This window comes from Lithobates pipiens, unplaced genomic scaffold (assembly GCF_037356315.1).
Source record: "Lithobates pipiens isolate NorthernLeopardFrog02 unplaced genomic scaffold, aLitPip1_a1.2 Scaffold_3, whole genome shotgun sequence".
Taxonomy (NCBI): Eukaryota; Metazoa; Chordata; class Amphibia; order Anura; family Ranidae; genus Lithobates; species Lithobates pipiens.
The window spans coordinates 64738499-64761399 of NW_027507790.1; positions in this window are offsets into that span (position 1 = coordinate 64738499).

The following is a 22901-nucleotide window of genomic DNA, read 5'->3' on the forward strand; positions in this document are numbered from 1 at the left end:
CTAAGAATATTACAGTGGCTGAAGATTAAAAAGGAAAGGTATTTTTTAATAACATTCAATTACAATATTAGTGTTACAATTATATGTGCTATAATATTTTTTCTTTATTTGCTATGAGGAGTTAAAATAATATATATTAACCACTTGCTTACTGGGCACTTAAACACCCTTCCTGCGCAGACCAATTTTCAGCTTTCGGTGCTCTCACACTTTGAATGACAATTACTCAGTCATGCAACACTGTACCCAAATGAATTTTTTGTCCTTTTTTTCCCACAAACAGAGCTTTCTTTTGGTGGCATTTGATCACCTCTGGGGTTTTTATTTTTTGCGCTATAAATGAAAAAAGACCGAAAATTTTGAAAAAAAACGCATATTTCTTTGTTTCTGTGACAGAATTATGCAAATTATTAATTTTTCTTCATACATTTTGGCCACAATTTATACTGCTACATATCTTTGGTAAAAATAACCCAAATTAGTGGATATTATTTGGTCTTTGTGAAAGTTAGAGAGTCTACAAGCTGTGGTGCGAATCGCACAAAATTGATCACATCTGATGTACTGGTGGCCTATCTCGCTTCTTGTGAAAGCCGAACAAGCCAGGAAAGTACAAATACCCCCCAAATTACCCCTTTTTGGAAAGTAGACATGCCAAGGTATTTAGTAAGAGGCATAGTGAGCTTTTTGATGTTGTCATTTTTTTCCCACAATTCTTTGCAAAATTAAGATTTTTCATTTTTTTTTCTCCACAAAATTGTCCTTGTAATAGGTTATTTCTCTCACATGGCATCTGTATACCACAAATGACACCCCCCAAAAAATTCTGCTACTCCTCCTGAGTATTATAATACCACATGTGTGGGACTTTTTCACAGCCTGGCCACATAGAGAGGCCCAACATGCAGGTAGCGCCATCATGTGTTCTAGGAACATAAATTACACATCTAACTTGTTGACTATTTATTACACTTTTGAAGCACCAGGACAATGATACGTGACACTGATGACAGATGGAACTGATACGAGGCAATGATGACACGTATACGTGGCACTGATGACACATGGCACTGATGACAGATGGCACTAATATGTGGCACTGATGACAGATGGCACTAATATGTGGCACTGATGACACGTGGCACTTATACGTGGCACTGATGACACGTGGCACTAATACGTGGCACTGAAGACACGTGGCACTAATACGTGGCACTGATGACAGATGGCACTAATACATGGCACTAATACGTGCCACCGACAGATGGCACTAATACATGGGACCGATGACGCGTGACACTGATGACAGATGGCACTGATAAGTGGCATTGATGACACGTGACACTGACAACAGATGGCACGTGACATTGACAGGTGGCACTGATGACAAATGGCACTGATACGTGGCACTGATGACAGATGGTACTTATACGTGGCACTGATGACAGATGGCACTGGGGACAAATGGCACTGACAACAGGTGGCACTGGGGGCTGGTGGCACTGGGGGCAGGTGGCACTGGGGACAGGTAGCACTGGGGACAGGTAGCACTGGGGTGGATGGCACTGGGGTGGATGGCACTGGGGGCAGATGGCACTGGGGGCGGATGGCACTGGGGTGGATGGCACTGGGGCGGATGGCACTGCTGGGGGAGGATGGCACTGCTGGGGGAGGATGGCACTTTTTTTTTTTTTATCAAATCAAAGCAGAACGGCTGCCGCTGCAGCCGTTCATCTCTCCCCTCTCACACTCTGTCTGTGTGAGGAGGGAGAGCGGCGGTGAGAGATGATCTCATATGTTTACTTATGAGATCATCTCCCATTGGACACGCCAATCGCGCTGTAAACGGCCGCTGTGATTGGCCGTTTACAGCAATCTGTGTTTGCCTGTCCCCGGGGGACAGGGCGAACACAGAACTTCCGTGATGTGCGCCCGCAGCGGCACACATTGCGGAAGTAAACATTAGGACGTCCAGGGACGGCCTCCCGGACGAAAGCGCCTGCTCTACGGCCGTCATTCGGCTATAGGGCGGACGCGAGGTGGTTAAAATTTTTTTTTTTCTTACATTTTCCTTGAAGTTACATAAAGGACCCTCTCAACCCTGAATAGTAAATTTCATTTGTTTTTATTGATATATGTCCCTCATGGCAGCACACAGCCCCTCATTCCCTTTGTATGAGAAACCCCTGCATATCAGCCTTGAAAATAAAATAGCTTTTTAAGATTCCCATGCTATAGAGTTTAATCGAGTTTGGTTTGTTTTCAATGATGGGTTTGGCAAACATCCTACTATACTTCACTTGATGATTTTGCATGAATGTTTATTATTATGAGTAGACGCTAGAGTTTTCATCTTGTCACTATTGTGGCAATACATATATTTTATATCATTGGCAGTGCCATTTACCCTCCTCTATTTCTATTCTTTATACCATCACTTCACCTAGTGGAGTTTTTGCGGTAGGTGGCAGCCACATTTATATCACCTAAGCATGGAATTGAACACTTTTTATAATCCTGCTGTTTGAATCCAGACACATTTGATCATCCCTATTTGTTAGTAGTCAGATTCTCATTTTTTTTTCTGCAAAAAATGTTTGGTGCCACTGTTGAGAGCCTCAACAGGTAATGTTGAAATGAAAGTATTGTTTTTATTGAAAATGAAAGTTCATCATAGCCATTACTGAAGGTCAGCTATCCCACTGAAAGTTCCAATTTGGCCAGTTGCTATTATTTCCTCTAATGCCGTGTACACACGACTGGAGTTTTCGAGGTCCAACGGAATGAATCCGTCAGACAATTCGATTGTGTGTGGGATCCATCGGACCTTTGCTGTCAAAAAATCTGATAGACTTTAGAAATAGAACATGTTTCAAATTTTTCTGCCAGAACTCCGCCCGACCCAGTTCCTATGGAGAACTCCGCTCGTCTGTATGTTAGTCCGACGGACGAAAAGCGACGCTAGGGAAGCTATTGGCTACTGAACTTCCTTATTCTAGTCCGGTTGTACGTCATCACTTTCAAATCTTTCTGATTTTTGTGTGATTGTGTGTGGCCAAGTCCATTCGTTCGGAAAGTGCATCAGAACTCTGCCGAAAGACCGTCGGGAAGACCGTCGTGTGTAAGTGACATAAGAGAAATTGGCTGCAGGTGCATTGTGGCCATTGCTAGTTGCGCCCCTAAAAAAAAAAAAACCTGTACGTGGCACTTCAATATACTGTATATACAGTACATATATATATATATATATATATATATATATATATATATATATATATATATATATGGAAAAACATTCCAACATTGATTAAACAAATGGAAGTATTTCACAATAACAATTTATAGGCATTGAAAGGGCCCCACAGCCACGAAGTGAAGCAGGCTGGCATAAATTGTTATTACAGATTAACTAGAAAAAGCTTTGAAGCACTCTGCCCTCTTGGCTCTACTGATAAGAACTACCTGTAACAATTACTTGTAAAATATTTAAGGTAGATTTTCTTTTCCTTCAGGGAATGGTTGGCACTGAATAAATATTAATAAGATAATAAAAGTCTTAACGTGTTCTGTAAGGTTTTCAATATCATAGAACAGTGGCGGCTGGTGCTAAAAAATTTTTTTTTGGGGGGGGGGGGGGGCAAACGAACTGAAGAATTCTGAAAAATACTGAAACAAAAACATGAATTGCAGCCACACTGTACCATCATATGCAGCCAACTGTGCCCATCATATGCAGCCAACTGTGCCCATCATATGCAGACTCTGTGCCCATCATATGCAGCCAACTGTGCCCATCATATGCAGCCACCTGTGCCCATAATATGCAGCCACCTGTGCCTATAATATGCAGCCACCTGTGCTCATCATATGCAGCCACTGTGCCCATCATATGCAGCCACTGTGCCCATTATATTAAGCCACCTGTGCCCATCATATGCAGACTCTGAGTTCATCATATGCAGCCAAATGTGCCCATAATATGTAGCCCCTGTGCTTGTCATATGCAGCCAACTGTGCCCATCATATGCAGCCTTTGCCCCCCCCGCCCGCTGTCTACCCGACGCTTATTCTGGGTCAGTCAGCAGGACAGGCAGCGAGCTGTGGGATGGTAAAACACGATGGCTCCTGTGTGTACTCCGACTCCTCCGTGTGTGTCTTCTTCCTGTATTCCTTGGTGCAAATGGGAGCACCTGTGCCTTCAGCCAATCAGGTATCCAATATTACATCTGGGCCTCCAGATTGGCTGAGAGGTGGCTCTGTGTTAGCAAAGCAAATATTAATTGGTGGCTGGAGAGAGGGGGCGGTGGCTGAGCGCCCCTAATGGATGCGTCGCCACTGTATAGAACAAGTCCAGTTGATTATGACTAACTGCTGCTTTACCATGACTTTCACAGACATAATATCACCTAATTAGTGATTGCCTATGAGAAATTGGCATATTATTATGAGACAACTTAATCTGTATTAAACTCCATCTCCGGGCAAATTGAGTGCTAGGGTTGCAAGGAGGGTTAATGTGAAGGCTAGTGTAAGCTTACAGGGAGATCTAATGTGAGAGCAAGTACTAAAATTACAGGAGGGAATAATGTGTGGGCTAGTATTAGGGAAACATGGAAGGTTAATGTGAGGACTAGTCATAGGGATACAGGCAGGGTTATTGCAAGAGCTAATATAAGGTTACAGGGATGAATAATATGAGTCCTGGCTTCAAGGATATTGGGAGGATTATTGTGGGAGTTAGTATAAGGTTACAGGGGGGAATAATGTGAGGGCTAGTATTGGGGATACAGGGAGGAATAATATGAGGGCTATAATTAGGGATACATGGAGGGCTAATGTGGAACTAGCTTTAGAGATAGCAAGTGTAAGAAATAGGGTAAGGTTACAAGAAGGGTTAATGTGAGGACTATTGTTAGCATTACAGAAAAGGGTAATGTAAGGGCAAATGCTAGGGATACAAGGAGAGTCGATGTGAGAGCTCAGCTAGCATTATGGATACAAGAAGAGTCAACATGAAAGCTGGTATTACGGATACAAGAAGGGTTAATGTGGGACTAGTACAAGGGATACAGGCGGGGCTGCTTATGGAAATCACGGGGCCCCATACAGACTGCCTGACAGGACCCCCCCCCCCAAGAAAATATCATCCCTTTTACGCCGATGTAGTGCAGATATGCAGCCTTCAGCTTGACGGAGTAATACCTGCAGCTGTCGGCATCACCTCGGCACCGTTTTTTAATAACAACCAATGCAGCTAAGCATAATAACAACCACGACTTGCCTGGGCTTTCCCGTCGCACTGGAAGGCCTGAGAGACCAATCATCTTCGATTAGGTCTCGGATCTAGTAACCCGGAAGCAAAGAAGTCATGACATCACTTCTGGTTTACTAGACCAAATTCATTTTTTTTTCTCAAAGGGACAGTGTAAAATGTAAAAAAATAAAATAAAATAAATAAGGAAAAAAAACATTTTATTATTATTCAGGATTTATGTAGCGCCAGCAATTTACGCAGCGCTTTACAATATAAAAAGGAGACAATACAGTTACAATACAATAAAATACAACAGGATTAAGAGGGCCCTGCTCAGAAGAGCTTACAATCTAATAGGGTGGGGTAGGTGGTACAAAAGGTTATAACTGTCGGGAATGAGATGATGGAAGTGGTAGGAGATTAGTTGAGACGTGATAGGCGTGAATAGATGAGTTTTCAGAGATCGCTTGAAGGTAGCAAGAGTAAGGGATAGCCGGACCAGTGGAGGTAGCGAGTTCCAGAGGATTGGAGAGGCTCTGGAGAAATCCTGGAGATGAGTATGAGAGGAGGAGACGAGAGAGCTTGAGAGTAGGAGGTCTTGAGAAGAACGGAGGGGACGATTTGGGCGATATTTGGAGACAAGATTGGTGATGTAGCTCGGGCAGAGTTGTGAATGGCTTTGTATGTTGTGGTTAGTATTTTGAATTTAATTTGCTGGGTGATTGGGAGCCAGTGTAGGGATTGGAGGAGAGGGTTGGCAGACACTGAGCGGTTGGTAAGGTGGATAAGTCTGGCAGCAGCATTCATGATAAACTGAAGAGGAGATAGCCTATGGAGAGACAGGCCAATGAGAAGGGAGTTGCAATAGTCAAGGCAAGATATAATAAGGGAGTGAATGAGGAGCTTGGTGGTTTCATTTGTTAAAAAGGGGTGAATTTTAGAGATGTTATGGAGGTGAAATCTACAAACTTTTGACAATGATTGGACTTGGGGCTGAAATGACAAGTCAGGCCGCGTACACACGGGCGGACTGTTCGCCCAACTTTGTTCGTCAAACAATCCGACAAACAGTCCGCTCAAAATTTGCATGAACGGACTTGACCACACACGATGAACGAACAGTCCGCTGAAAGCGTGCGCGATGACGTACGTCACGTACGACGGGACTAGAAATAGGAAGTCCAAGACACAGCAAAGCACCCTTTGGGCTCCTTCTGCTGACTTTGCGTTAGTAGAAGTTTGGTTAGAGACGATTCGCGCTTTTCAGACTTCAGCTTAATTTGTCCGTTCACTGCGGCGCAGTCTACCTGTGAGGTTTGTATCTGTCTTTCGGTACGCGTGGATCAGTTGTACCTGTTATTAGGCGCTTCTGGTCCGCTCGTTTCTGGGTTTCAGGTCGTTCTTCATAGGTCTGGCTGTTCTTCAGTGCGTTCAGTTGAGCTTGTCTGTCCAGCCGACCGTTTCAAAGCCATGGAGAGTGGACGTACTCGGGAACGAGTTCATGCTATATTGGGGCTTGGTGTTGGGGTTAATACTTTGACCCGAGCCCAGTCTGTGAACAGGGTGAGGAGGAGTTCATGGACAAAGAATTGGTTGCGCCAGCGTGACCAATTCTCGCATATGCCTTTACTCCGTGAGATCCGTGACAATAATCCTGATGATTTCAGGAATTATCTCAGGATGACGGACCCCGTTTTTCACCGTCTGCTGGCTTTGCTGACCCCTTATATCAGCAGGCAGGATACCTACATGCGGCAAGCCATCACTCCGGAGCAGAGGCTCGTCGCCACGTTGCGCTACTTGGCGACAGGGAGAAGCCTTCAGGACCTCAAGTTCTCGACAGGCATCTCCCCCCAGGCTCTGGGGATCATTATTCCAGAGACCTGTTCTGCCATTATTCGGGTCCTGCAGAAGGAATATATGAAGGTAAGTTTGTTCTTTTAATATTGCATTATATGCATTATATGCATTGTATGTTTGTATTCATTTCATCATGACTTTTAATATCCATGACAGGAATATGATGTGAATGTCCCCTTTATATGAATGCATGCATTTTTTTTTTTTTTTTTTTTTGTGTCATTTTTTTTGTGCTTTTTACCTTTTTGTGTCCCACGTGCATATTTGCTTTCATTAACGTCCTCAGCATTCAATCCTGGGCCCCATATACACCCACAGCCGAGACTGTTTTTCTCTATAATTCATATTGTCAGCTCCATTGTACTATTTTACTTGCCCCCCCCCCCCCCCCCCAAACCCTTTGTATACACCGTGTGTGTGTGTGTGTGTGTGTAGATAGATAGATAGATAGATAGATAGATAGATAGATAATGGATTGTCAACTCATTAATTAGTCCCCCCACTCAAATTGGTTGCAGGTGTTGGATACTCATTAATTAGTCCCCCCACCCCAATCAAATTGCTTGCAGGTGTTGTATACTCATTAATTAGTCCCCCCACCCCAATCAAATTGCTTGCAGGTGTTGTATACTCATTAATTAGTCCCCCCACCCCAATCAAATTGCTTGCAGGTGTTGGATACTCATTAATTAGTCCCCCCACCCCAATCAAATTGCTTGCAGGTGTTGGATACTCATTAATTAGTCCCCCCACCTCACTTACCCACCTAATTTATGTCCCCTGGTCCATCAGAGGGCTGATTAATCTGTGAATTGGTCCGCCCATTTTTTTTTTTTTTTTTTTGTGTCATTTTTTTTGAGCTTTTTACCTTTTTGTGTCCCACGTGCATATTTGCTTTCATTAACGTCCTCAGCATTCAATCCTGGGCCCCATATACACCCACAGCCGAGACTGTTTTTCTCTATAATTCATATTGTCAGCTCCATTGTACTATTTTACTTGCGCCCCCCCCCCCCCCACCCTTTGTATACTCTTTGTATACACCCTGTGTATATGTGTGTGTGTGTGTGTGTGGATAGATAGATAGATAGATGGATAGATGGATAGATGGATAGATGGATAGATGGATAGATGGATAGATGGATAGATGGATAGATGGATAGATGGATAGATGGATAGATAGATGGATAGATAGATAGATAGATAGATAGATAGATAGATAGATAGATAGATAGATAGATAGATAGATAGAGAGATATAGATATAGATAGAGAGATATAGATATAGATATAGAGATAGATATACAGTGGTGTGAAAAAGTGTTTGCCCCCTTCCTCATTTCCTGTTCCTTTGCATGTTTGTCACACTTAAGTGTTTCGGAACATCAAACCAATTTAAACAATAGTCAAGGACAACACAAGTAAACACAAAATGCAATTTGTAAATGAAGGTGTTTATTATTAAAGGTGAAAAAAAATCCAAACCATCATGGCCCTGTGTGAAAAAGTGATTGCCCCCTAAACCTAATAACTGGTTGGGCCACCCTTAGCAGCAACAACTGCAACCAAGCGTTTGCGATAACGTGCAATGAGGCTTTTACAGCGTCCTGGAGGAATTTTGGCCCACTCATCTTTGCAGAATTGTCCTAATTCAGTTACATTAGAGGGTTTTCGAGCATGAACGGCCTTTTTAAGGTCATACCACAACATCTCAATAGGATTCAGGTCAGGAGGACTTTGGCTAGGCCACTCCAAAGTCTTCATTTTGTTTTTCTTCAGCCATTCGGTGGTGGACTTGCTGGTGTGTTTAGGATCATTGTCCTGCTGCAGAACCCAAGTTCGTTTCAGCTTGAGTACACAAACAGATGGTCGGACATTCTCCTTCAGGATCTCTTGGTAGAAAGCAGAATTCATAGTTCCTTTTATCACGGCAAGTCTTCCAGGTCCTGAAGCAGCAAAACAGCCCCAGACCATCACACTACCACCACCATATTTTACGGTTGGTATAATGTTCTTTTTATGAAATGCAGTGTTCCTTCTACGCCAGATATACTTGGACACACACCTTCCAAAGAGTTCCACTTTTGTCTCATCGGTCCACAGAATGTTGTCCCAAAAGTCTTGGGGATCATCAAGATGTGTTGTGGAGAAATTGAGACGAGCTTTGATGTTCTTTTTGCTCAGCAGTGGTTTTCTCCTTGGAACTCTGCCATGCAGGCCATTTTTGCCCAGTCTTTTCCTGATGGTGGAGGCATGAACGCTGACCTTAACTGAGGCAAGTGAGGCCTGCAGTTCCTTGGACGTTGTTGTGGGGTCTTTTGTGACCTCTTGGATGAGTCGTCGCTGCGCTCTTGGGGTAATTTTGGGCGGCCGGCCACTCCTGGGAAGGTTCACCACTGTTCCATGTCTTCGCCATTTGTGGATAATGGCTCTCACTGTGGTTCGCTGGATTCCCAAAGCTTTGGAAATGGCTTTATAACCCTTTCCAGACTGATAGATCTCAATTACTTTCTTTCTCAATTGTTCCTGAATTTCTTTGGGTCTCGGCATGATGTGTAGCTTTTAAGGATCTTCTGGTGGACCTTACTGTGTCAAGCAGCTCCTATTTAAGTGATGCCTTGATTGTGAACAGGTGTGGCAATAATCAGGCCTGGGTGTGGCTAGAGAAATTGAACTCAGGTGTGGACAACCACAGTTATAGTATGTTTTAACAAGGGGGGCAATCACTTTTTCACACAGGGCCATGATGGTTTGGATTTTTTTTCACCTTTAATAATAAACACCTTCATTTACAAATTGCATTTTGTGTTTACTTGTGTTGTCCTTGACTATTGTTTAAATTGGTTTGATGTTCCGAAACACTTAAGTGTGACAAACATGCAAAGGAACAGGAAATGAGGAAGGGGGCAAACACTTTTTCACACCACTGTAGATATAGATAGATAGATAGATAGATATGGATTGTCAACTCATTAATTAGTCCCCCCACCCCACTCAAATTGGTTGCAGGTGTTGGATACTCATTAATTAGTCCCCCCACCCCACTTACCCACCTAATTGATGTCCCCTGGTCCATCAGAGGGCTGATTAATCTGTGAATTGGTCCGCATATTTTTTTTTTTTTTGCAGAAAACAAATTTGCAATATTTCTGTTTAACTGTTGTTCCAAAATGTTTTTGAGTTTTATTTGTTATGAATTGTTTTTATTTAATGACTAATTTTTTTTCCTGTGTTTGACTCCCCAGTGTCCTTCCACGCCACAGGAATGGCAGACTGTGGCTTCCCAATTCGCTGCCCGTTGGGACTTTCCCAACTGCGGAGGGGCGATCCACGGGAAACATGTGAGGATTGTGCCCCCACCCCATTCGGGGTCCTACTATTGGAATTATAAGGGGTTCCATAGTGTGGTGCTAATGGCGGTGGTGTCGGCACAATGTGACTTTCTTTATGTGGATGTGGGGAAGAACGGCCGGATGTCTGACGGAGGAGTCTTTAGGCAGACCGAGTTCTGCCACCGTCTTATCACTGGTGGCCTGGACTTGCCACCAGATGCCGAGAATGTGGAGGGTCTACCGTTTGTGTTTCTGGCTGATGAAGCGTTCGGTCTGAGTGAACATCTTATGAGACCCTTCCCCCCAAAGGACCCTCACCCCGGAGAGGAGGGTTTTTAATTACCGGCTGGCCAGAGCAAGAAGGGTTGTGGAGAGTGCCTTTGGCATTATGGCCAGCCGGTTCCGTCTGTTACTGACAGCCATCAACCTTGCAGAATATAAACTGAACTATGTGATTCTGTGCTGCTGCATTCTGCACAATTTTCTACGGAAATTTTCAGGTAACCAGTACCTGCAGCCTATTGGGCCTGAGGCCGGACTAATATTTCCAGAACTGACAGGGCTGGATCATGCCCTTCCTGGCTTAGCCCCCCAAACAGCACGTGAGGTGCGTGACCGCTATGTCAGCTATTTTAATGGTAGGGGGGCTATTCCAATGCCAGCTGAGCAATAAAAATGTATTTTTCTTGAAATATGTATTGTCTGTTCAAATTTTTAAGTTGGGTTCTTGTTTGCTTTTCACGTTGCTTGTCTCCTACATATTGTCCTAATTCAGGGATATGCAATTGGCCAACCTCCAGCTGGTGCAAAACTACAAGTCAATCATGCCTCTGGGTCTCATGCTTGTGGCTATCAGTCTTGCTATGCTTCATGGGACTTGTAGTTCTGCAACAGCTGGATTTCCACTAATTGCATATTCCTGTCCTAGTGCATTTGTATAGCAAAGTGGTTTTTGACAATAGGAAATAAGGCCCTTTGTGACAGAAAACACAAAATGACTTCCCAAACTGGTATTGAGTATTGAAAGAAGTAGACACACACACACACACATCTTTTTTTTTGATTTTTTAATAGTGCACATTCCAACCAGTGCCTCTTTTTTAGATATTTATCTTTTTGTGTTTTTTTTTTTTTTTTTTTTTTTTTTTTGTAAACATAGAAATATATAGATATATCTAAAATACAATTATCACAAAAATTTAAAATAAAAGCATATTTTTAACTATTTACATAAAACAAGGGGTAAAGCCAAATTTTGAAGATGCACACCAAAAATTGGTAATGTCAACATGTGCTATGTACCATCATGAGTGATCAATGGACGTGTTTGGTGTGTGCAATCCCTTCCTCTCACATACTAGAATGAGGAAGGGTTTGCAAACACCAAATGCGTCCATTGCGATCCTCTAATGGCACATAGCACATGTTGACACACCGTGTGCATCTTCAAAATTTGGCCTATAAAAACTATGTAGTAAAAACATTAAAAACGTTTTTCCAAGGGAATGAAGAACATGATCGATTGGGTTTTAGGGAAAAAGGGCTTAGATTCTCCCTAAAACATCGATCATGTTCTTCATTCCCTGCCTCATAGTAATCAGTTCTCTTTGTATGTTGAGAATCTGGTTCTCCATACGGTCAATCTGCCCATTCCAGGCCATGATGTCACCAATTAGCCTCTGGGCACTGTCCGTGGAAAATGGCTCCGCGGAGGGGGCGTGGTCGGCGCGTGACCAAGATGGCCGCTTGAGGAGAGAGCTCTTCACACCGACGGCATCTAAAGCGACTTTCGGCGAACCCGTTCCGACTTTTCAGCCTCTGACATCCCGGGAGAACTCCCGCTCCACCTCACAGCGATGTCGCTGAAGCGCAAAGACGATCGGCTTCCCCGAAAACTTACGGCGTTCATGTACCAGCCGTCCGCGCGGAAGATCCAAAATGGCGCCGGCGCGGACTTGCGGAGCACACAGGCAGAGGCCGCGTTTCACGCGAACGGAGGAGGAGACCCATATGTACCGACACATCCTCCGGTAAGCAGGGGAGACCCTTCCCTCTCGCCACCAGGGACACCCACAGCCCAAAGCCCAGCCAAAGCTAAGATGCGCCTGGACAACACAGGCATAGCACACTGCAGGGACCCCACTATTGGGACGCCTCAGGCCTTCCCTCAGCAGAGCCAGCTACCTGACGCCATAGCAGCATTCCCTACCATAGGGCAGGCTGTCATGGACACCACCTTAAAGGACATGCTCATGTCTCTAAGGAGCTCGTTGCAATCTGATCTGTTCTCTCTCATGCACAGTTTTGGTAGTAAAATAGGAGCAATGGATGACAGGATCACACAAATGGAAATTACTGCAGGAGACATTACAGGAACAGTGAATGACATTATTGATACTCAGGAGGCACAGACTCAGGATATTACATGGATAAAGGACAAAATGGCGGATTTAGAGGACAGAGCCAGACGAAACAACTTTAAAATCAGAGGAGTCCCGGAATCTGTCCAAAATACTGAATTGCCTGCCTATGCAAAAGGCCTTATTAAAGCTGTGCTCCCTGAGGCAAAAAATATTGAACTTGTCATTGACCGCATACACAGGCTGCCAAAACCCGCGTTTTTACCTGACGCTGTACCTAGAGATGTCATCCTTAGAGTGCATTTCTACCACATTAAGGAGCAGTTCATGCACAAGATGAGGGGGTTAGAAAATTTACCAGAACCATACAATCGTCTCCAAATCTATGCTGACCTCTCACAGCATACTCTGAGCAGAAGGAGGCAGCTTAATACGATCACCAAAGCCCTCCGCAACCACCAGCTCCAATACCAGTGGATAGCGCCAGCCAAGTTGTCTGTCCTCCGAGACGGGAGGAAATATGTTGTAACGTCCCTGCAGCAAGGTTTGCATCTCTTACAGAAATGGGGCATCGTCCCTGCCTCCCCTGGCGAGGCGCCTATGGATCAAAGTAACACAGGCTCTATAACGGCCCAACCTCTGCCTCCCAGGAGCCAAAACAACGCTTCCCTTTAATACTCAGGAACGGGCCCATACGTTCTATTTACCGTTTGGTGATGCCATCTGCTCATGCCAGGTCTTAAGACTCGTTACCCCAGTTTTTGTGTTTCTAGGCGCTGTAGCGCTGAGGTGCATCCTCAACAGAAACACCTTTTACAGTTCACGGTTCTCAATACCTTAAAGCTTTCTAAGCTACAACTACCCGCAAATCGCATTGCTTTTTGGTCTACCTAGATACTATTGCGTGCCTTTTATTTCTTATTTTATCTTTTTGTTTTGTTTTGTTTTTGTGTCTCTCCCCTCTACCACCTCTATTCTTTCCCCACTTGTCTCTCCACCCTACACAGCACCCCGGAAGCCTCCACACATTGGATTGATCGTGCCTATTCTTGATCTACTCCGGTCTTCAACACAGCTAACTGAACTTTCGGACCCCTCCAGTTCACCGCCCTTCAAGGTAATAACCTTAACGGTTCCTTTTTGTTCTTTTTTTTGGCAATTAAGCGCTCCACATGCCAATCACCATTGTAACAATCAATGCAAAGGGGCTTAACCACCCTGCCAAGAGACGATCTTTGTGGTCATTAACTAAACACACTAAGTGTGACGTTTTATGTGTACAAGAAACGCACTTCCAAGCCTGCAACCCACCGGTATGCACTCACAGGGAGTTCAGCAATATTTTCACCGCTAACTCGGAAAAGAAACGGAAAGGGGTACTTATAGCCTTCAAAAACACTTTAGCATTTCATCTTGTCCAGTGCACAACAGACCCTGATGGTCGCTATATCATATTGTCTTGCACCATCAATGGTGCTCCCTATACTTTTGTCACCGTGTATGCGCCTAATACACACCAATCTCGCTTTTTACGTAAGTTACATAAGAAAGTTGAAGCCCAAAAGCAAGGAGCTACAATCTGGTGTGGAGATTTTAACTGCACTCCTGATCCGGAACTAGATTCGACCTTTCAGCCCAAGAGACGCAGACTGGCGCTCAACCCTTTGTTGCACAATCTACGCCTTCTAGACATCTGGAGATGTCAGCATGCAGAAGAGAGAGACTACACATACTTTTCCCCAGGCCATAATTCTTACTCCCGAATTGACCTTTTTCTAACAGATCCCTGGACTCTTCAAACTGTATCCTCTTCTACTATACATCTAACTACATGGTCAGACCACTCCCCTGTGAGTATAACCTTGGAAGACAAAATCAAGCACTCACCAGCGTATCTTTGGAGAATGAATTCTAGAATTTTACAGGCGGAACCCTATGCTCAAATATTGAAAAACGAATTGGAGGAGTATTTCATTCGGAACAAAGACTCTGTTGCAGATCCGCATATTTTGTGGGCCTCGCATAAAGCATTTATGCAGGGAATTTTTATTCAACTTGGGGCTAGGGATGCTAAGCAAAGGAGGCAGCGGATGAACACCCTTCTTACACGTATACAAACAGTGGACTTGCTTAACAAAGCCCAGCCTACCCAGACACTTAAATCTGAACTAATCTCACTGAGACTGGAGCTCAGGGCCCTTTTACTAGAGAACCATGACAAAATCCAAAGGCGACATAAAATGACATTCTACGCTGCAGGTAACAAATCTGGTAAACTACTCTCCCACCAAATTAAAGGCCACATTACTAGATCTCCCATACCTTATATCCATCACCCAGACTCCAACTCCAAACTGACTAATCCGCAAGACATCGCTAACGCCTTCAGCGTTTATTACGGCAAACTATATAATCTAAAGACTGATCCCCACCAAACCCAACCCACTCATACGCAGATACAGGATTTTTTAGATTCAGTGAATCTCCCTCATCTGACTACACAACAATTGGAGATACTCAATGCCCCTTTCACACAACTAGAAATTCAATCCGCTATCCATACTCTTCCTAATGGCAAGGCGCCCGGCCCAGACGGTTTTGTAGGAGAGTACTACAAACAATTTAGTACAATCCTCACTCCACATATGACACCCATGTTTAATTCTGCTGCCTCCTCTGCTTCCTTTCCACAAGAGATGTTAAAAGCGTTAATTGTAACAATACCAAAGCCGGGGAAGGAACCTAATCTCACTCAAAATTTTCGTCCCATCTCACTATTGAACCATGATATAAAATTGTACGCTAAAGTTATTGCAAAGAGATTAGATGACATATTGCCACTGTTGATACATCCTGACCAATCGGGCTTTGTCAAAGGTCGCCAGACCTCAGATGCCACCCGGCGCATGATTAATCTTGTCCACCATGCAGTGGCCCATCGAGTGCCTTCTCTGCTTCTTTCATTGGATGCGGAGAAGGCATTCGATAGGGTTCACTGGCATTACTTAAGATTGACCTTAGAAAAATTTGGATTTCAAAATCACATCCTCTCATCTATTTTAGCCCTTTACTCCAACCCTTCGGCCCAAGTTTATTGTTCCTCAATGTTATCGACTTCGTTTCATATCACAAACGGTACCCGACAAGGATGCCCCCTCTCACCTTTGATATTTGATCTAATGATCGAACCCCTTGCAGCCAAAATCAGATCCCATCCCAACATTTATGGTATTAACATTGGCAATACAAACCACAAGATCAGCCTTTTTGCTGACGATGTCATCTTTTCCCTGACTCGTCCCTCCTCTTCCCTGGCTTCGGTACAACAAGTACTTGATGAATTTAGCTTAGTCTCATATTACAAAGTGAATGTCTCAAAATCTTATGCACTTCCCTTGGTTCTACCAGAACAACAATGTCTGTCCCTGAAAGACTGTTACCACTACGCATGGGCCACTGATTCTTTGACCTACCTAGGTATCACCCTCACTTCTCGTCCTAACGACTTGTTCAAGGCCAATTTCACCCCCTTTCTCACCCAACTCCCATTAGAACTCGACAAATTATCTAAATTGATGCTTACAAGCTCAGGTAGATTAGCAACATTCAAAATGATCCATCTTCCACGGTTACTGTACCTGTTTCGGGCAATACCAATCCCCATACCTGCACCCTTCTTCACAAGAACCCAAACGTTACTCAGGAACTTTGTATGGCAAGGGAAAAAATCTAGAATAGCATATACCACCCTACTGAAGCACAAAACAGTGGGAGGTATGGGTTATATCAATACTAGGGACTACTACCACGCAGCCATACTGGCACAACTCAAAGAATGGTTTACTCCTGATCTCAACAATCACTGGAGCTCCATAGAAGCCTCCCAAGTACCTGGTAAGAATTTACAAACGTGGCTCCTCTCTGCACCTAAATTGAAGGTGAGGGATACTACCCTCTCTCCCCCCATAAGAGCATCAGTGAAGGCCTTCGCCTATCTGGTCAAACACACACGCACGAATGCCAACAACTGCACTGTTCCTCTCCCGATAGATATCATCGGCCTACTGATTCCTTTCATGCATATACATTCTTGGAAAGCCAATGGGATCACACACATTGAGGATCTCTATAAAGATGGCCTCCTAAAATCCTTCTCCTCCTTGAAACAGGAATTTAATCTATCTCCCCGCGACTATTTCAAATATTTCCAAATAACTCATTGCCTAATACGAAATCCCCACCTTCACGTACATATTCCACGACCATCCTGGCAATATCTCACAGGTACTTATTCTTCAGCCAAAGGTATCTCTCTGTTCTACGCCACACTTGGTGAAAAAACGTCCTTTGCCAAACTGCCCCCCATGTTACAATGGGAACATGATATGGACACCACGTATTCATCGCAACAATGGTCACTTGCTATAAAAGCTGTTAATTCGGCGACTAAATCTGCTAACCTCTGGGAACTCACATATAAAATTAATCTCAGGTGGTACCTTACCCCAACCCATCTTCACACCTACTATAAAAATACAGACCCAAATTGTTGGAGAAACTGTGGTCTCCCAGGAACCCTTTACCATACCCTCTGGTCCTGTCCCAAATTGATCCCTTTCTGGACTGATGTATTTAATCTTATATCGGAAGTCACACACATTGCTACCCCTCCAAACCCCGCTCTGGCTTTACTCACCATTGGCATTGAACATTACCCTTACAGGCTAAGATGCATAGTAACGCATATTTGCCTAGCTGCTAGATTAACAGTGACCCGAAATTGGAAATCCTCGGCCCTACTTTCCTGTGCTGACGTTATACGAACCACTCATCTACATGGGATGTATGAATGTATGTATGCTACTGCTGAGGGACACTTACCCAAAACTGCAACACTTTGGGGGGCGTGGATGGAGTGGTTCAACAACTCCCAACCCTTACTCATCTGAACACTATAACATGATAGGGCTTCCCTACTCGTTCTTTATGCCCTTGCTCTGCCGTCTTCCTGGACCTCTCCCCCCCCCCTCGACGACGGGGGGAGGGGGTGAGGGACGGGGAGTGTGGGAGATAGACAAGTCCCCCCCCCCTCCCCCCTTTTTTTTTTTTTTTCCTATTCCCCCCCTTTTTTTTTTTTTGTGTGTTTTGATCTACCTTTTCTTTACTTATCTCTGCATTTTTCTTCAGTACAAAGCTCTTAGCTTCCTATGCTTTATGCTTACCTGTATCCGGGCGTACTTATGATAATTGGTATGTGATGTTATGTTTGCCTCACTCTGACCGAATGGAATTATTATTTGTTTATTCTTGAGGTCAATTTTGAGTGATTTGACCAGTTTAGTTACAACCTCAGGGATAATTCTTACTACTGTTTTCCTACATGCATGTTGGTAGGTGACTGTCCTCAACCCTGGACACAGTGAGATCCCATTTGGGGTGTCTGGAATGAGGTCAGTCCTTGAGGCCTGATATTTTCTATATCTATTGTTATGTCGTAGTGTTATATTCAATCCTACAATCTGTTGCTTATTGACTGCAACTATTGTGGACTATAAGGCGACTACATGTAATGTCAGCGCTGTCTTTCTTTTTTGTTTTACTTATTTTTGTGTTTTTGTTTCCTGTATTACCTTTAACTTCAATAAAAACCATTGAAACATTAAAAAAAAAAAAAAAAAAAAAAAAGAAAATGGCTCCGCGGCTTCTCCTACCACAACCAGATCATCACCTAAAAACATGTGTAGATAAAAAATTGGTTAAAATATACAGCCATTAATTGTTTACCTTAAGCTGGGTTGTCAGACACTCACTTTGTGGGGTGTGTATCTCCACCTGCTCTTCCTCCTCCACATCTAGCCCTGGGCTCGTCTGATCCAGTGGAGCTACGGAGCTTGGTCCAGCGGAGGATACGGAGCTGGGCTGTTCCCTCTCGGACACTGGGCTGGGCAGCTCCAATACCGACGCGGGGCTGGGGCTAAGTGCCCAATCAGGCTAGCGAGGTCGGGGGGTCCTGGGCTGCTCCGCCTCTTGTCTGAGTCTTTGTTCCCCTATGAGAATGAAAAAACACAAAAAAAAAGGATACTTTTAAGCATAGTGATATTTGAGTTCAGAAATTTGAATATGAAACATTGGTTTGAAGTGGTGTACAATTATTAGCTGGTTATTACAAGCTCCTAGTTTAATACATCCTTAAAATGACTTTTTTTTAGTTAGGCTGTGTTCAGACTGCTGCGATGTGTGAACGCTGCAAATCTACTGTGGTTTCACGCATCGCATGTGCAGTTCGCACTGCCCTATGTGACCTGCTGGGAGTATCAGTGTAAAGTTTTATTGACACCTCCAAATTAGTTCTCATTTCACAGTGCAATCTTTAAACTCGGACAGGAATCGGACCACATGGTGTGAACACCCATGTGATCCGATTCGGCTGTGGACTAAAAAAAGGGCCATGTACAAGTTTGGGCCGGATGCGATGCGAATTCAGCCATACTATATGTATGGCTGAAATCGCATCACACAGAGATCACATGTGATTTGCACTGCAGTACGGTGCAAATCACATTTGATCTCGTACATTGCAGCAATGTGAACCTAGCCTTTAACCAAACTGTGATACTTTATATCTTTTGTCCAAGTTTCACAGACGGACACACTCGAATCATCCCCTGGAGTACCTGTGTGTGATTATGTCCAAAAATGTTCTATGATGTCCCAAACTACACTTAAATGTTTCCCAGTCCAGATGTTGAACCAGCATTTTATCTATCTATCTATCTATCTATCTATCTATCTATCTATCTATCTATCTATCTCTCTCATTTTTTTTATTGAGTCTACATTGCACTGAATAAATTTATGAAACTTTATTAAAAATTAATATCCGATGAATGGCGCCAAAAGGGTCTTGTTACTTTTTTCTCCATGTGTGATCCGGATTCTGGTCGGGTGGCATCATTTAGATCTCTAGCCGCAAAATTTTCTCTTCCGGATGCCTCGAACTTCCATTATGGTCAATGTGTCAGCTTTCTTCAAAAAACCTGCAGGAACGAATCCGCCAGATTCGCTACATCGCTCATGGAAACACTCATTCAGAATGACACCTGCAAAATTTCTGACATATACAAACCTTTACTTTTGAAAACGACTCCCTCTCTAGCCTCGTCTTCAGTGCTGAATTGGGCAAAGGACTTTCCAGAAGAGGACATAGTAGACAAAATCCTGCAAGGCCTCAATTCTGTGTACAATCTGGTCCCTAATGAATCGTGGAGGGAAACCCAGCTGAAAATCACTCACCGCGCCCATATTCCTTTTCTTCCAACTCCCAACCATTCTTCAGCCTCTACCTCACCCCCACTGTGCCCAATGTGCCAGCAACCCAAACCTTCTCTCGTACACCGATTCTGGACTTGCACCTATATTGCTACTTTTTGGGATCAAGTTCTGGCTTATATCTTCCGGATTACGTTGTTGAAACTCCCCAAGAACCCGCTCCTCCTCATCTTTGGGCACTGGGACCACACACTACTCCCCTGGTCAACCGCTCCCAGCCCACCGGGGAAGGACTGGTCCTTGATCTGCCTCCTATTAGCCAGAAGGGCCATACTGGCCAACTGGACCTCTACATCCACGCCCTCCATTTCCCAGGTCGAAAGGGATCTCCTACAACTCCTTTTTCGGGACAAAATTAATGCCAACCTGGACCACCAGAAAGCCTCCAAACGCTTTCACGACAGATGGGACCTTTTTATTATGACGCAGCTCTCTCCACACGACCGTACGCTCCTTGATAAACACTCCTTTGTGTACAAAGATCCCCGTCGAACATGAACTTTTCTACTACTGGATGGTTCCCTTCAATAGAGTATTGGACCTAAGCCCCCCCCCCCCTTCTTTTTCCTCCCCCCCCTCTCCCATCCTCTCTTCTGTTTTTACCATATTTGGTTAGCTCCATGAGGTTAGTTTTAGAGCCTCCTGGCCATTAGATCCATCCAGTTATAGTATCCTCATGTCTTTCTAGTCCTACTAGGGAGTGGATTAGTGTCCGCTCTCGTTTAAGTTTTAAGTCTTTTGTTTCTTTTTTCTTTTCTTGTATACGCCTTTAAGATGATGAGAGTCTCGTCTTGTTGTTATAGTCTGCTTTGTACACTGTACTTTACACAAAAAAAAAAAAAAAGAAAACACTTGTATCTGCTGATGATGACTTCATGTACTGTTATAACATTTTTCAATAAAACTTTATTCAAAAAAAAAAAAAAATTAATATCCTAGAAACTGAGTGTGACAATTCAGTTTATCATGAACAATACAAAAAAAATTTATAACTAATTAAAATCTAATCCAACACCAGATAAATTTACACCATATACAAATTCATGCTATTTACGCCCACATATACGAACAACCATATGATCAAATCCGCCAGATTTACATACAATACCTACACGAACGATTACGAACAAATCCGCCAGATTTACATATAATACCCATACGAACGACTACAAACAAATCCGCCAGATTTACATACAATACCTACACGAACGTTCACGAACAAATCCGCCAGATTTACATATAATACCTATACGAACGATTATGTCCGACAGTCACGAGAAACGCGGAGTTTACTCACTTTTTTTCAGGGCCTTTTTGATGCGGTGATATTGGTCTGGCTCCCTGGACTTGATGTCGGACCATCGTTTCCGGAGCTGGTCCTTGCCTCTTTGTACCCCAAATTTGTTCTGCAGCGTTGTCACGACCTTATCCAAGATGGCGCTTTTCCGGACATTAGGTTTGGGGTACGGGCCATGTTCCCCATCATAGTCCTCCCTTCTTAATATAGCCACCATCTCCACCATCTCTTCAAAGGCCATATTGGTGGCTTTATATCTCCTCCTTGCTCCGGAAGCATGGGGTCCATGGCTTTCCTCCGCGCTGCTCACGCTGCTAATTGAATTTGCGTCCGCCATTTTCCCCTATCATTCACCCACAGCGGAACGAGGGTAAAAGGGGCGGGGAAATACAGTCACAAGGAACGTCAGGGGCGGGCGACGCAGGCGGAGCCTGAGCGCATGCGCTGTATATAAAGCGTTACCGCAAGGCCGTACGCTTGTCCGAACGGAAGCAGCGAGTGCTACACGCGACGGTAAGATAGTTATCGTTTTATTTTCGTTTAATTTTAAGCCTGCGTTAGGAATGTGTATATTGAAATTTAATCTTATTGATGTTTAATTGATTTTTATGTGGGTTGGTGGTTGAGTGGGGTTGGTGTTTTGTGTGGTAGTGTGGGGGTGGGTGTATAGGGGGGGGTAGTGTGTGTGTGTGTGTGTGTGTGGGGGGGGTAGTGTTTGTGTGTGTGGGAGGGGTAGTGTGTGTGTGTGTGTGGGGGTGGGTAGTGTTTGTGTGTGTGGGAGGGGTAGTGTGTGTGTGTGTGTGTGTGTGTGTGTGTATGTGTATGGGGCAGTAGTGTGTGTAGTGTGTGTGTGTGTGTGGGGGGGGGGGGGGGGTAGTGTTTGTGTGTGTGTGGGAGGGGTAGTGTGTGTGTGTGTGTGTGTGTGTGTATGTGTATGGGACAGTAGTGTGTGTAGTGTGTGTGTGTGTGGGGGGGAGTGTTTGTGTGTGTGTGGGAGGGGTAGTGTGTGTGTGTGTGTATGTGTATGGGACAGTAGTGTGTGTAGTGTGTGTGTGTGTGGGGGGGTAGTGTGTGTGTGTGTGTGTGTGTGTGTGTGTGTGTGTGTGTGTGTGTGTGTGTGGGGGGGGGGGGGTAGTGTTTGTGTGTGTGGGAGGGGTAGTGTGTGTGTGGGGGGTAGCGTGTGTGGGGGGGTGTCACGTACCTTACAGTGGAGTCAGACTGCTGAGGGTGGCCTCTCGCACGGTTCCGGTCTCCACGCCCCTGAGGATGGGGACAGGGAGCGTGAGGACACGAAAGGGTGCAGGTGCCTGAAGGTGGAAGTAGCAGACCTTGGAGATGCTGGGTCCTCACGGTAGAAGAGATGTTGACTGGTCACGTAGGTAGGCACCGGAAGATCAGCAGGTGTGCAGGAAGCACTGCGTGTCTGTAACAGGCAAGGTCGGCAACTGGCAGGCAATGCGGTACAATAAC